The sequence below is a fragment of the Schistocerca americana genome, chromosome 3 (assembly GCF_021461395.2).
Source record: "Schistocerca americana isolate TAMUIC-IGC-003095 chromosome 3, iqSchAmer2.1, whole genome shotgun sequence".
NCBI classification, from domain to species: domain Eukaryota; kingdom Metazoa; phylum Arthropoda; class Insecta; order Orthoptera; family Acrididae; genus Schistocerca; species Schistocerca americana.
The window spans coordinates 301,428,100-301,444,581 of NC_060121.1; the positions used below are offsets into that span (position 1 = coordinate 301,428,100).

General features: G+C 45.9%; 3 non-coding genes across 3 annotated transcripts; 2 read left to right on the forward strand and 1 right to left on the reverse strand.

Moving 5' to 3' along the window:
• Nucleotides 1–5,032: 5,032 nt before the first annotated feature.
• On the forward strand, nucleotides 5,033–5,104 carry Trnaw-cca. The gene has a single exon. It is a non-coding gene; the product is annotated as a tRNA-Trp (tRNA).
• A 6,042-nt stretch (nucleotides 5,105–11,146) lies between these two features.
• On the reverse strand, nucleotides 11,147–11,218 carry Trnaa-cgc. The gene has a single exon. It is a non-coding gene; the product is annotated as a tRNA-Ala (tRNA).
• Nucleotides 11,219–11,336: 118 nt separating this feature from the next.
• Trnaw-cca lies at nucleotides 11,337–11,408 on the forward strand. The gene has a single exon. It is a non-coding gene; the product is annotated as a tRNA-Trp (tRNA).
• Nucleotides 11,409–16,482: the final 5,074 nt, after the last annotated feature.

The window sequence follows — 16,482 nt, forward strand, 5'->3', positions numbered from 1 at the left end:
GGTATGCACACGGTGTGCACATTGGTTTTCTTCCCCTCTCTTGCTGCCATTTCCCTAAGGGGCCCCATTACGCGCCTGACGTTGGAGCTCCCAACTACCAGTAAGCCCACCCTCTGCGACTGCCCGGATCTTGCAGACTGAGGGGCAACCTCTGGAACAGGACAAGCAGCCATGTCAGGCCGAAGATCAGTATCAGCCTGAGACAGAGCCTGAAACCGGTTCGTCAGACAAACTGGAGAGGCTTTCCGTTCAGCCCTCCGGAATGTCTTTCGCCCCCTGCCACACCTTGAAACGACCTCCCACTCTACCACAGGTGAGGGATCAGCCTCAATGCGGGCAGTATCCCGGGCAACCACAGTCGTAGTCCGATCAGGGGATGCGTGGGACGAGCTGGCCGTCCCCGACAAACCCCCATCCCGACCCCCACAGTGATGCCCATTGGCAACAGCCTCAAGCTGTGTGACCGAAGCCAACACTGCCTGAAGCTGGGAGCGAAGGGATGCCAACTCAGCCTGCATCCGAACACAGCAGTTGCAGTCCCTATCCATGCTAAAAACTGTTTTGCTAAGAACGTCTGAACTAATCTACAGAGAGCGCAAACAAATCGACAAAATTTAAACGGTTATTAAAATACAAGATTGCCTAGTAAATGCAGTAACGCTGCTACTTGCGCACTGCTGACACTGCTCGGCGGCGGAAGGAGACTAAGCGAAATTACACTATTCAGGTACTAAAACACGATGCTACACTCTCAAATACTATAATACGCCCGAAATTTATGAATTAAACAATGCAAGAACCAAAAACACGCAAAGAAATTAAGAATTAAACTATGTAACAAATGAGTGAGCTAGGAGTATACGACTTGCTGCTCAGCTGCTTATCCAACGGCGGCAGGGAGCACACTGACTGCGACCAACCGACACTGGCCGTTCAAAACAAAACAGTAGACAAACGACTACGCGAATTTACACTATTCAGGTACTAAAACGCGATGCTACAACTCTCAAATACTATAATACGCTCGAAATTTATGAATTAAACAATGCAAGTACCAAAAACACGCAAAGAAATTAAGAATTAAACTATGTAACAAATGAGTGAGCTAGGAGTATACGACTTGCTGCTGCAGCTGCTTATCCAACGGCGGCAGGGAGCACACTGACTGCGACCAACCGACACTGGCCGTTCAAAACAAAACAGTAGACAAACGACTACGCGAATTTACACTATTCAGGTACTAAAACGCGGTGCTACAACTCTCAAATACTATAATACGCCCGAAATTTATGAATTACACAATGCAAGTACCAAAAACACGCAAAGAAATTAAGAATTAAACTATGTAACAAATGAGTGAGCTAGGAGTATACGACTTGTTGCTGCAGCTGCTTATCCAACGGCGGCAGGGAGCACACTGACTCACATTTGATGTTAGTGACGGAAGTGATTGCAATTATATCCCGAAATTCCGCTAAATTGTGAAACAGAGTTTTACCTGCAATGCAGTGTTGATACGGACTAATCAGTCTACTTGCTAAGGACGAAATTTTCTTGTTGAGAATTCTTGCTATTATTTTATAGTCCGCATTGAGCAACGAAATCGGTCGGAAGTTAGTAAGATCTTTGTGTCCTTTAGTTTTGGGGATAAGGACTATTTTACTTTCTTTAAATTCAGAGGGTATCATTGCGCCCTGAAGAACTTCATTTACAATCGCTGTAATTGTCCCTCCCACTATCGGCCAATAGCGGACATAAAATTCTGCAGGTAGACCATCAGGACCTGGGGATTTTTTCAGAGGGGAGGTACACAGAGTCACATAAACGTCCTCATTACAGACGTGCGACAGGAAGGTAACGTTGTCATCATCCGTCAGCTGTGGCACAAGAAAGTCGAGGAAATCATCAATAGATTCCTCGCAGCTGGAATTTTCGGAATATAAGTTATCGAAGTAGCGATAGATCTCACTCAAAATCTCTTTCTGTGTCCTAAGACTTGTACCATTCGTCGTCCGTAATTCGTCGATAAGCATTGTTCTTCTGTTTTGAGCGTGCTTCAGAAGGTGGTATAGGGAAGTTGTTTCGTCCTCTGAGACAGATTTCGCCTTGGATTTTATTTTAAGTCCTTCCAGTTGATGCCTCTTAATGCTGAGTAATTTAGCCTTAATTTTTTTGATATCTGTCAGGCGAAGATGTGAACCAGATGTTTGACCATATAGCTCTCTGAGTACTGAGTAATAGAACTCTATAGTGTTCTTAAGATCTCTGGCCCTCTGAAAGCTATATTGCATTATCGTCTTTCTAAGTTTTGGCTTTGTCATTTTTGTCCACCATTCGACGGTAGTCGCGTATCTAGGAAGAGCACGCAGGCATAACGCCCATGCGTCTTTTATCTGATCTTCTAATTCACGGTCTTGTAACTGCGAGACATTTAAATTCCACTGGTTTTTGAAGCGGCGTATTGGCTGCGCTTGTAAATTTATACAGGCCAATACACCGGAATGGTCCGAAAAGTAGACAGGAACCGTTTCTGTTTTCAATAAAGCCGTTTCGAGATTGTCGGTAATGTAGAATTTGTCGATTCTGCTGCATGCATTGGAAGTTGCATAAGTGTACTCGACAACAGCAGGGTGTTTGCATTCCCAAGCATCCTTTAGCTTTAAGCTAGTGACGAGATGTTTTAATTCAGCAGAATAATTAAAATTTGGACTCTGACCTTTTCCTGTTGAGGACGCAATTAAAATCACCCCCCATTATAAGGTGACTGGGGTTTTTGCGTAATAAGTATATTACCTCGTCTTTAAAAAATCGTGTTCTGTCAGATCTATGTGAGCTGCCGGAAGGGGCATACAAGTTAATAAGGGACACGTCATAAATCTTGAGCCCTATTCCCCTTCCAGATTCCAGTCGTTCTACTTCCGTTACTGGAATCCCATCCCGGATTAAAAAAGCTGTCCCCACGCTAGTTTCGTGGGAGACATTTAGGTGAGCAACATACCCGGGAATATTTAAATCCGACGTGACAACTTCCTGCAGCAGGGCTATATCAGTTCCCGAGTCATATAAAAATTCTTTTAGCGCTGCTATTTTCAATGCCGACCGTATTTTATTAATATTGACAGTAGCAATAGTATAACACTGGGTCATTGCGTTATTACTCGTTGGATGTTAGGACAGTGAGTAAATAACATGCGACTAAATTATTACTTAGGAGACACAGAAAATTTAGACAGAACAGAACGTCCCATTGAGAGGTTGCTAATTACAGTATTAGTGCAATCTAGGTTTGAGATTTCCCTCCTGAATCAGTAGAAGATTGATTATCAGGAAGTTCCTCAGGAGATTCTTTCAATGACCCGTGCCTGACAGTTTCGTAACGCACATTTTGGGGTTTCGTGTCACTTTTCACGCTCTTTAACTTCGCTTGATTACGAGGAGCATTGACATTCGGTTGTGGCTTTAACTTCCTTCGTGGAGCATCCGAAGGCTCTGTGACGGGTTTTGTGGTGGTCGGTTGTGACGCCGATCCCGTCGGGTCGTCCAACTGTACGACACGGCCTGTACTGCTTAGCCCTGTCGTGTGGTCAGTACCCTTCGGGGAAGCACTAGCCGTTACAGAGGGTTGATCCAGACACACTAATTGTTTCTCGTGACTGTCAGGAGGCTGCTCGTCTTTGCAAACTGTGTCCCCTCCTGATGTTTCGCGGTTATTGCTAGAAACATCCCCGTTTTCGCAGTTTCCCACCAATTGGTTACGTTCTGATTGTTTACAAGCTTCCATCTGCATTTCCTGGAGTTGTGGCATTACTTCCTCTTCGCATTGTTTTTGTTTGCGTGCGGAGTGAGATTTGTCAGACAACTCCTCGTCAGAACAGCTATCAGTTATCTCATGGGGCCGTTTTTTTGTCTGCAATTCGGATGATGCGGGGGTGTCAACATCAGCCTTTTTATCTAAACATGGAAATTGAGTAATATCATTTACGGATAAATCAGAGTGGTTTGCTTGGGCAGTATCCACGCCCAGCGGGACAGATACATTATTTGGCAAGACATCGTTTAGGGTAAGTTTCTGGCGTTGCGTTAGATTGCTTTTCAATACAAAAACCCGCCGCGGACAATCCTGTCTAAAGTGGCCAGACTCATTACAAACATGACAGGTCGGTACTTCACCTGAATACACAATTTGCGCCCTGTAGCCATTTACAAATATATGAGACGGAATATTGGTCTTGATGTCCATCTCCACAGATCGAATTCCGTTAAAACACTGCAGTTTGTAGTGACGAGACCAACGTTCATTATTAACAGATTTCACGTCACCATACTTGCAAAGCGCATCCTTAATTAAATCATTATCAATTTCAATAGGTAAGTTAAGCACGCGAACGGTAGTGTAAACAATATCAGCTCGCCAGATCCGAACTTTGCTCTTCGAGCCGTCTCTGTGAATGAATTCTACTTCACTACCCCACTTTGCTAAAAGTCTATCTATCGTCACCGAGCTCTCAAACTTAACAAAAATACAGTATTTATCATTGTCTAACTGCATTGTATGGACGGAATCAGAGTTGACACCAATTACCTCAGTAATCCAATCGTGTATTTCCAGTGACGTTGGCTGGATATGACGGGTTTCCTTGTCGAAAGCGAAGACCAGTGTGTTTTTCCTGACGTTCGTAGACATGATTCAGAACAGGGATGAAACTCCTGTTAAAAAACCGAAATTCCGGCGAGTGACAGAACGGTGATGAACAGCCAAACACTAACGACGATACACAAACACGAAGATGAACGGACAGCCAGCAAAGGAGACAACAGCAGAACACGTATGTAAACAACACAATCGGAGCGCAGCAGTACACACGTCCACACGGTAGCACAGCTGAAGCGCGACTGCCACTGAGTTACACCCCCGCCAGAGCAAGTACATCTGGGACGAGTGTCTCGTGGATCCTACTGTCATTATTTCTTAGGTTTGAACGGTACAGTAAGTGTTCGAGGAACCTATTCATGACGAGACCTAAGCAGCGTCGACTCCGTGGCGCAACGGTAGCGCGTATGACTCCAGATCAGAAGGTTGCGTGTTCAAATCACGTCGGGATCACAATGAAATTTTCGTTTACTAAAGCCATAGGCGAGTATGTCAGTTTAATCAGATACCAAACGATTACGGAGAACGGACGAACAGAACTTGCTTGAAAAAAGCTACTAGTGCAATTTTCGCGTTCTGACATTAAGGTGAAGGTGCCGACTCGCACTTTCTCCAGGCGCGAAGTGTCTAGTATTTTTGATATTTATATCGTTTAACGCTAATATATAACTGAGAGATAATGATTACGCAATATTTTGCTTGATTAGACGTCTTTAGCCAGGCAGAGTATAACATTTTTCCTTAAGTTATGGGAACAGAAAGATCGTGAAAGGGGGTATAGCTCAGTCGATCAGTTCCGCCGCAGCAGCGGCCGTGTGCAGACGTGCCGGAGTGCTCGCTCCGCGCGTGTTAGGCGGCGCCTGCAGCTGGTTTAGTCTTGTGAGTACATCATGGCCTTTGCTATGGATGATCAGTTACGCCGTTACACGTTGCGTTTCCAATTTCCAAGTCTGGTTTCGGCGAGCGAGCTGTGCGGACGCGCTGTGTTTACGTTCTCGCCGCCGCTGGCCGTGACTGTTGTGGTGAGTGTTACGCCACTTAGCGTACTTGTTTCCCTGTAACAACGATTCATGGTTAGAAATTCGTAATGGCACAACCACCACGAAGAGACACATTGAAGTTGATGTTTGACCAGTCTTTAGTTCGACCGACATCTTTTGAAGTGGAGAACTTTGTAGAAGACTCTTTGAAACTGAATATGGACGATCTTATTGGAATTCACTTGTCGATCTGTAGTAGTACAGTTTATCTTAAGTTGACAAATGCTGTCACGTGTGATAAGATTGTTGAATCTTGTGGAGGGACCCTGAAATTTAAACATTCGGACGGTACTATCGGAGAGGTACAAGTTACTCAAGCTGGTTTAGGTCTTCGGACCGTTCGCATTTTCGAACTGCCATTCGAAATTACAGCCGAACAAATTAACTCTGTGCTCAAACCTTACGGTACAGTTCTCTCTAATGTCGCGGAAAAGTGGTCTACTATGCATAAATTTCCGGTGTTGAATGGTATTCGCCAAGTGAAAATTGATTTACAAAAGCATATACCATCGTATATCAATATCTGCGGGTACAGAGCAATAGTTATGTATGATGGTCAACCGAGGACATGCGCAGCATGTGGTTCTCCCGGACATGTCCGCACTGATTGTCCCCAAAGACGCGTGACGCAAATACCAGTAGGTGAGGCGAAAGTGCAATCCAATATGTCGCAACTGCCCGTGAGGTATGCCGCGGTACTCCGTCAACCCCCGACCACCACATCTACTACAGAGGACGACAGTACTGCTACTGGGGCTCTATTGCAGCATGAAGTACGTTTGGATACCCCCCGTCCGGATTTGCCAGCAACTGACGCTCAGATCTCGCCGGTCGGAAGCATCGAGGTGTCAAAGGTGGACGGCGACTTACAACGAAATAATGTGATGCGCACACACGACGAGGGGAAGGCAGACTTATCGGATATTGACATGATGGAGACAAACGCGAATGCCTCAGCGATACTGTCCCAGGACACCAAAAAGCGCAGAATTGCTCATGCAGGGGCGGCAAAATGTGCACCACCGTTGAGAGAAAAGGCGACGCAGTTTTGTCATATAATGCACGAAACGTCGTCGGAACACCGCCAACAGAGCCCGAAGACGCTCAAGAAATCACGGAAGGAGGACGTGCCAGACCGTGCGCCGGACATTCTGGACGCATCTGGCTCTACAGGTTCGGGAACACGCCCTCCAAAGATGAAGGATAAACAATCATTGGACATGGTCGAGGAGAAGAAACGTACACGCACAGACGATTCCTTGCTGGACTGGGCCCAGGAGATGGAAGACGATGTCGAGGACCGCGGACATGCACCCACAGCTACTACGATGGAGGGAAAGACCGACGGCGAGGAACACGGAGGCGATCGGTTCACGCGGGAGAAGGATGATGAGGACTCGGAATTTTACTAATTCGTGCGCTGCAGATAACGGATGGGCGTACAACATACGGGATTCAGACACCCCAAAATGTTAACTTCCGGACGTCAGGGAGTGGTGGTCCACCAACATGCTAGCCAACTGGTGATGCTTGATAATGATACGATTTGCAGTAAGCGTTGACAAAGGGACGTGATAAATACTTAAATCAGTAAATCTATTAAACACCACGAAACATCCGCACCAAATGGATCGTCTTCCCTTACATGCCACATCTGCAAACTTATAAAATCGCCACACTGAACATAAATAAAATCACGTCGATACAGAAGGTCGATAGTCTCCGGGATTACCTCTATAGCGCTGACGTTGATATTGCTATGTTACAAGAGGTTGCTAGTGGGTTCCGGATCAATATTGCAGGTTATGCAGTATTCTTAAACACAACGTTACGTGGCGCATCTGGCACCGCCATCTTATTAAAGGATGGAATAGTAGCATCTGACTTTGAACGGCTGGAAAACGGCCGAGGAATATCTTGTTCAATAAATGGGATTCGATTCGTAAATATCTATGCCCCCTCCGGACACCAAAATCGAGAGCAACGGTCTCGTTTTTACGCCGAAGACCTATTGTATTTGATCAGAGGAGCTAGAGAGGGAATGGTTTTAGCCGGTGACTTTAATTGCGTGCTTAAGCGGAAAGATCAACGTCCGACTTTTAATAAAAGTGCGGAGTTGGGCCGCCTCGTACGAGAGTTGCGATTGACTGACACGTGGGAGCTCATTCATGGAGACCGCCCCTGCTTCACGTTCCACACTTCTACGTCGTCCAGTCGACTTGATAGAATTTATGTCACACAGTGTTTACGTGCAAATGTCGGTGGGCCTGAAACGTGGCCAGTGTACTTTTCTGACCATCTCGCCTATCACTGTCTCCTGAAAATGCCTCGACAGAACATCTTTCGTGGCAGAAACATGTGGAAACTCAACGTCGCTGTTCTTCAAGAAGATGATTTGCGAACACGAATGGAAGTCGTGTGGGGCACCTGCAGCAGGCGACGACGGAACTTCCTCAGTACCATATGCTGGTGGTACAAATGTGCGAAACCTCAACTCATCCGTTGCTTAAAAACGTACTGTTATGAACGAAACCGCGACCAACAGAGTATGTTCGAATTTTACTTCCGCTGCCTTCGGGAATTATATGGAAGCAATTGTCCAACAGCAGACACCTTTTTACGAATTAAAAAAGTCAAGGCGAAATTAACGGCATTGAAGAGGAAACGAATAGAAGGTATTATGATCCGATCCAGGGACCATCATAGCACGGCGGGGGAAATACCCTCGGTATATCATCTTGGGGCAGAGAAGCGTCGCGCACAGCGTAAAATGATCTATAGTCTCCGGACAGAGGACGGTAACCAGGTGAATGATCAAGGCGGCATCAAGACATGTGTAGCAGAATACTACACTAAGCTTTATGCCTTGGAACCCGCGGACGAGGAGTCTGTGATACGTATGCAAACTAGCCTACCTGAAAGACTGGACACACCAGATGTAGACCTGTTGGTGGCGGACATAACCCCACAAGAACTCAAATCAGCGCTCCAAAAGGCGCAGGGAAATAAATCTCCTGGTGCGGATGGGCTACCGGTGGAATTTTATAAACAGTTTTGGTATTTGCTAGAAAGGTGTTTTGTCGAAATATGTAATGAAATTAAAGAAGGGCAACATATACCTGAAGGCTTCAACGACGGCATCATCGTTCTCATCCCTAAAGAATACCCCTGTAACGACATGAATAAATTCCGCCCCATTTGTTTACTTAACACGGACTACAAGATAGTAGCCCGCGTCATGGCAGCCAGGATCAAACGAGTCCTTCCTAACATAATACACCCTAGTCAGACGGCGGCGGTTCCTGGGCGCACGATCATTAAGAGTCTGACTGACTACAGAGAGATCATCAGCTACTGCGCAACTACAGGTCTGGAAGCGGCAATTTTAGCACTCGATCTTAATAAAGCCTTTGACAGGATCCGACACCATTACCTTTTTCCGTTGATGACCCATCTCGGATTTGGAGAACAATTCGTCCAGATGATTAAAAATCTTTTGAACCGGGCCACGTCAAAGATCAACGTTAATGGACATCTTACGCACTCAATTCCTATAGAGAAGTCTATCCGCCAGGGCTGTCCCTTGTCAATGACGCTTTTTGTCATTGCGATAGAGCCACTCATTAGGAGGATCAATCAACAGCTCCCAGGAATAAATATATATGGCAGCACCATTACTTGCATTGCATATGCGGATAATGTGGGGGTAGTGCTTACTTCTGCACATGACCTTCGTGACGTGCAGTCTATCGTTCAGGACTTTGAACAAGCGTCCGGTTCGAAACTCAACAGACGTAAAACAAAATTGCTGCCTTTGGGGAATGGGTTCCCTTTCCACGGGACTGACGAATATGAGCGAACCGACAATCTGAAACTTCTCGGTCTCAAAATGTCCAGTTGCCCTCTGAAAACGACAGCGGCGGCTTGGAGGGACATTCTCAACATGACGAGAGCGTGCCTGCAACAGAATAATAGTAGAGTACAAAATTTACTAGAAAGGGTACATTTTGTAAACACCAAAATCTTATCGAAAATTTGGTATGTGGGCCAAATACTACCTATAATTGATAAAATAGCCAGTCGGGTGATGGCAGCTGTCGGTTGGTACCTCTGGCGAGGTGATATCTTCAAAGTGGGAATCAATGTGACGACACTCCCCCCCAGTCACGGGGGCCTTGGTGTGGTCGATGTTGACACTAAATGTCGAGCACTTCTGATACGTAGAACACTCCACATTTATCACGAATACCCACACAGTGTACTCAGAGCTGTCATCGAGTCACACAGGCCCATTAGTTTAGAGGCCCCTGTCCGCTTGGACTCCATACCGCCTACATTCAATCACATCAGGAGGTTTTTCCTTGACATGAGTTACCTTCGGCGGCAGACCACTGTCTTACGCGACAAAACAACAGCAGAGCTGTATAAGTATCTGAACGACAATGGTCGAAAGAACAGAATGGAAATCAAGCACCCACATATACGGTGGTCCAAGGTCTGGAAGAACGTAACTAATACGGTCCTGGATACGGGAATCAGATCCACGTGGTACAAGGTAGTGAACGAAACAATTTCTACTAAGGAAAAGCTCCACAGAATCAAGTTGGCACCCACCGAGAAGTGCAGCGACTGCGACCTCATAGATACACTGCAGCACAGATGTATCTGTGGGGAAAATAACAAGATATGGGAATGGTGTCGGCGGCAACTGGCACTGGTCGGGAGAACTACGATCACGGCAATAACACCCGAGATGATACTGCAGCCTGATAACGACCTTTTCCCCCCGTCGAAACGGAATATGTGGACCTGGTTGGCAGGCCATACAATAGATTATATTATGACTAAAAGAAAAGACGATACGTATGATGATTTCAGAATCTACAGTGCAAGTAAAGCGACACAACTTGTCAGCAACCCCAGATACAAAATACTTTTTGCCAACTACCCAATGGCGCTCGAACTAACCAAGCTTTAATTAAAAAAATAAGGAACAACAAAGGAACAAAAAGGAAAAAAAAGTAAACAACACAATAAAAAAATACATAAAAAACATAAAATAACAAAAAAATAAATAAAAAAACATAAAAGAAAAAAAAAGAAAAAAAAAGATAAAAAAAAGTCGTAGAGCATTCGACTGCAGATCGAGAGGTCCCCGGTTCAATCCCGGGTGCCCCCTTCATTTTTCAGTATCTCGAAAAAAACAAATGACGATTGTCGCGGTGAGTTGCAAATACATGTTTGAGATGCACCCTGCACGCCATACCGAAGGCTTTGGAGCAACATTTCAATGGGGGGGATCGCAGCCCAGGGTCTTGCAGGTCATCGTCCTCCCGCCATGTGGTCGAACTGTACGAAATCCACTTGCTTGGGGGAAGAATCTTATACACTGAATTTTGTAGAATATGGTGATAGGCAAAAGTTTTCATGTACTGCTGCACGGAGAAACAAAAATTGGAGGAGGTGGGATTTGAACCCAGGACTTTCTGCATGCGAAGCAGACACTCTACCACTGAGTTACACCCCCGCCAGAGCAAGTACATCTGGGACGAGTGTCTCGTGGATCCTACTGTCATTATTTCTTAGGTTTGAACGGTACAGTAAGTGTTCGAGGAACCTATTCATGACGAGACCTAAGCAGCGTCGACTCCGTGGCGCAAAGGTAGCGCGTCTGAGTCCAGATCAGAAGGTTGCGTGTTCAAATCACGTCGGGGTCACAATGAAATTTTCGTTTACGAAAGCCATAGGCGAGTATGTCAGTTTAATCAGATACCAAACGATTACGGAGATCGGACGAACAGAACTTGCTTGAAAAAAGCTACTAGTGCAATATTCGCGTTCTGAGATTAAGGTGAAGGCGCCGACTCGCACTTTCTCCAGGCGCGAAGTGTCTAGTATTTTTGATACTTATATCGTTTAACGCTAATATATAACTGAGAGATAATGATTACGCAATATTTTGCTTGATTAGACGTCTTTAGCCAGGCAGAGTATAACATTTTTCCTTAAGTTATGGGAACAGAAAGATCGTGAAAGGGAGTATAGCTCATTAGCCCGGATCTCGTGGTCGTGCGGTAGCGTTCTCGCTTCCCATGCCCAGGTTCCCGGGTTCGATTCCCGGTGGGGTCAGGGATTTTCTCTGCCTGGTGATGGCTGGGTGTTGTGTGCTGTCCTTAGGTTAGTTAGTTTTAAGTAGTTCTAAGTTCTAGGGGACTGATGACCATAGAAGTTAGGTCCCATAGTGCTCAGAGCCATTTGAACATTTTCAGTCAGCCGGCGGCTGCGCTGGAGGTCGGACGTGCCGTGCTGTGCGCTGCGTCGCGTTAGCTCCGCGTGGTCAGCCTCTGCTCTTGCTGCAGCACGTCGTTGTCTATAGTGTTTTTGTGGCCATGGTAGCGGATTAAGAGATGTCTCAACCACAACGAAAAGACACACTGAAATTTACGTTTGATCGCAACTTTGCTCGACCGAAATCTTTTGATGTGGAACAGTGGTTAGAAGATGATGTTCACATAGGAATTGATGATATTGTCGGTATCCATTTTTCGATTATGAATAGTGTGGTTTTTGTCAAACTTGCCAGTTCGGAATTGTGTGACAGAATAGTTCAGTCCTGTGGTGGCGTCATTAAATTTACACATTCTGACGGCAATGTTGGTGAGGTTCTCGTTGCACATGCTGGTCTAGGTATTCGGACCGTGCGCGTCTTTGAACTTCCCTTTGAAATAACATGTGGCCAGATAAATGCTGTTATTTCTCCATTCGGTAAAGTTTTGAGTAATATTGCCGAACGGTGGTCTGCTGCACACAAATTCCCAGTTTTGAATGGTGTGCGCCAATTAAAAGTCGAATTGCAGAAACACATTCCGTCATTTATAAACGTCTGCGGCTATAGGGCTGTTGTGATATACGATGATCAACCGAAAACGTGTGCTGCTTGCAACTTACCAGGCCACGTTCGTGCTGAATGTCTTCAAAGGCGGGTGGCGCAGCTGCCTGCGGGCGATGCCTCTCGGCCTTCTGCTATGTCAACACTGCCCCTGTTGTACGTCGCCGTGACGCGCGGTCTTGCAGGTGGTACTGTGCCCCCCGAAGTTACTACGAATAACGACCAACAAGCGACCGACATACCGACCGACTCAAGTGTAACATCTGCAGAACACCAACCCCCCTCGGAAGAAGTAGCTGCTCCTGCCGTTGTCACTGTGGAACCGCACAATGAGGCAATGGATACGGACGCGACCTCGGTCGCCTCGAGTCGTGCTCCTTTGCATCCTGACACTTCTTTCGATGTCGGAAGCGTACCAGGTGCCAGGGAAACAAACCTGTCTTCTGGTGGTGCTACTCCGCATCCTGAAGCTTCTTCAGCAACTGACCACCGCCTCTCGGGAGCTATGAAAACAGACCTGGCAACGGCCACTTCTAGTAGTGCGACTTCGCAACCTGAGGTTTCTTCAGGTACTGACCAAAGTCCACAACGAGGTGCCTCTCCCAAGAAATCTAAAAAACGGAGGATCGCGCGCCCAGGTGCCGAACAGTCTGCACCACAACTGCGTGACCGGGCGAAGCAAATAGAGGGCAACATACGTCCGTCTGCATCTGAGAACTTGACATGTAATCAGCAGTCATCTAACGAAGTCCCCTTGGTCCTGGGCAAGGTCTCCGGTTCTGTCGGTTTGCCTATAGATGGCGTAGCACGTTCTCGACCCGACGATACAGGTCACCAGAATCTACCTGACCTTAGTGCAATACTGAATGACGAGCCTATGAGAGATCCGTCGACTTCGTGGGCCGACGATGTCGACGAAACTACCGCGGAGGAAGCACTTATGGACACCACAGGAACCGGTACAGTCGCCACGATTGCCACCCAACAAGATGACATCATTATGACTGTTAACTCCGCGGCAGATACGGCCCCAGACGAAGAGAAGTCGACTGATCCCTTCCCGAGCCATGAATATTTCTAAATTGAACAGTTTACTGACTAGTGTCCGTATGTCTATCTGATCAGATTTCTTGATGTTTTTTCGATGTGACTTGTTTTTTGCGTTTTTCCTAAAGGTACTCCCGTTTTGGCGGACGTAGTTCCGTTGCAGGCCTATAGGATTGCCACGCTGAATGTCAACAAAATATGTAGCGTCTTTAATGTAGAAAATTTAAGAGATTTCCTATATGCCTCTGATGTGGACATATTGTTATTACAAGAAGTAGCAAACATTAAACTTGACTTCCTACCCGGGTATAATGCTATAGTCAATCCTGGAATCGGATGTGACTTGGGTACTGCATTTATTTTCAAATAGGGCATCATACTTAAAGACGTAGAAAAACTGCCTAACGGCAGAGGTATTGGCGGCACCTTCCAGACCACGAGGATCATTAATGTCTATGCCCCATCTGGTTCTACCCATCGTCGCCAAAGAGCACAGTTTTTTAAGGAAGGCATTGTTCCATTGTTTGGTGTACGCTGCAACCATACCATCCTTGGAGGAGACTTTAACAGTGTCATTCATGCCAAAGACCAAACTCCGAACTTTAACAAATCGCCAGAACTGGAACGGATCGTCACTGACCTCCGTTTAACTGATTCGTGGGAGCACAAGCACGGAGCTGCCCCTGGCTTTACTCACCTCACTAATCACTCAGCCAGCCGGTTAGATCGGATATATGTCTCACCCAATCTGAAACACCGCATTCTGCAATCTGAAGTTTGGCCGACCGTTTTTTCCGACCACGCTGCATATATCTGCACATTAAATATGGAACGACAAGGAACATGTCGCTATAAAGGGCTTTGGAAACTTAATGTTTCACACTTACAAGACCCTGCCTGTCACGAAGCCTTTCTCACCACGTGGAGAGACTGTGAGACCAAACTTGCCTCCTACACCTCGACCTTGGATTGGTGGCTTAAATGCGTCAAACCTCGGATCCGCAGATGTTTCATCAACTACTCCCGGGAGAAGAGCTTTTGGCATAAAAGAACAATAGAATTTTACTTTCACTGTCTCAGAGAACTTTACCTGCAAGGTGCATCAGCTATTGGGCACCATGAACGGATTAAAAAAGTCCAGGCAAAAATACTGACGTTACGGCGACAACAGCTTGAAGGTTACCAAATAAGGTCAAGAGCAGAGACTATGGCACAAAAAGAAGCTACTTCGGTCTATCACGTGATTCGTGAAACTAACAGAGGATTCTGCAAAATACTGACGGAGCTCCAAACTGAGAATGGAACCACCTTGACAATGCATAACGACATAAAAGCGGCAATCCTAACCCATTTCGACAACTTGTTTTCAGCTAAGGTAGTAGACGAACAAGCACAGGATGAATTACTGGCCAACCTGCAAGGAAGAGTTAGTACCACGTCCGCGGACGCTCTAATTGCAGAGGCAACCCAAGAGGATGTAGCGTATGCCGTTTATAAAAGTGCAAAAAATAAATCCCCTGGAGCCGACGGAATACCAGCAGAGTTTTACCAAGTCTTTTGGAACCATATCAGACATAGAATTACAGGCATCTGTAATGAACTTCTGACACTCAATCAGGAGATACCAAAAGATTTTCGAGAAGGGATCGTCGTGTTAACCAAAAAATTCTCGGCTGGCAAGAAAATTGGCAACTTGAGACCGATCACACTGCTGAATAGTGATTATAAAATTTTTACGCGGCTCTTAGCCCACAGACTTACACATGTAATGACCAGTGTTACCGGACCGTATCAGTCTAGTGTGGGCAAGGGTAGAAACATTCAACAGACACTGGCCAACTACCGCGACATAATTTCCATAGCGGAAGTGTGCCGACTACAATGTGCCATTGTGTCGTTAGATTTTGATAAAGCCTTTGACAGGATCAGCCACTCTTACCTCCTGAAAACAATGGATGCAATGGGCTTTCCGCCGAGATTCGTTGAAGTCATACGGCGCTTGGTCAAGAATAATTTCTCAAGGATAATCATCAATGGACAGCCTAGCCGGCCAATAGAGATCGCAAGTTCCGTCAGGCAAGGTTGTCCGTTGTCCATGGCACTTTTTGCCTTGGCCATAGAACCCTTACTCGCTACCTTGACTCAGCGGTTACAAGGATTACAAATACGAGGAAACAAAATAATTTGTCAAGTTTATGCGGATGATGTTGGTTTTCTTGTTATGAATATGGCAGACATCGAGACGGCGATGCAAATCATTGACAAATACGAAAAAGCGTCGGCCGCAAAGTTGAATAACACAAAGTCCGGCATATTCAATATCGGACGTGGCATTGGCATGCGCTCACAAGGTCAGCTACGCGAGCTCACAGCCTTGAAGTGTCTAGGCGTTGATTTCCGAAAAAATATACGTCAAACTATTGCGACTAACTACAGACAAGTATTAACTACCATACGTGCTAGTGTACGGACACACAGTATTAGGCAACTAAATGAAATTCAGCGAGTGTCTCTCGCGAACGTCTCCATTACTTCCAAAGTCAATTATATCGCACAGGTTTTGCCAATGCCCGCCGTCATCGCCAAACAAATTATGTCGGCGCTAGGCTATTTTGTGAGCCGTGGTCACATATTTAAAATCCAATATGACACTCTGACACTCGCCACTAACAACGGAGGCTTAAACTTAACGGATGTTACAAAAAAGTCCCATGCTCTGTACATCTGCAATACGTTTCGGCAATGGAAACAATCAAGCAGCTGTCTCGCTGCTCACCTTCTGACAGAAATAGCTCCAGATGACCTTTCACCACCTATTAATGTGCAGCATATACCGAGCGCACTTTACCATTTGC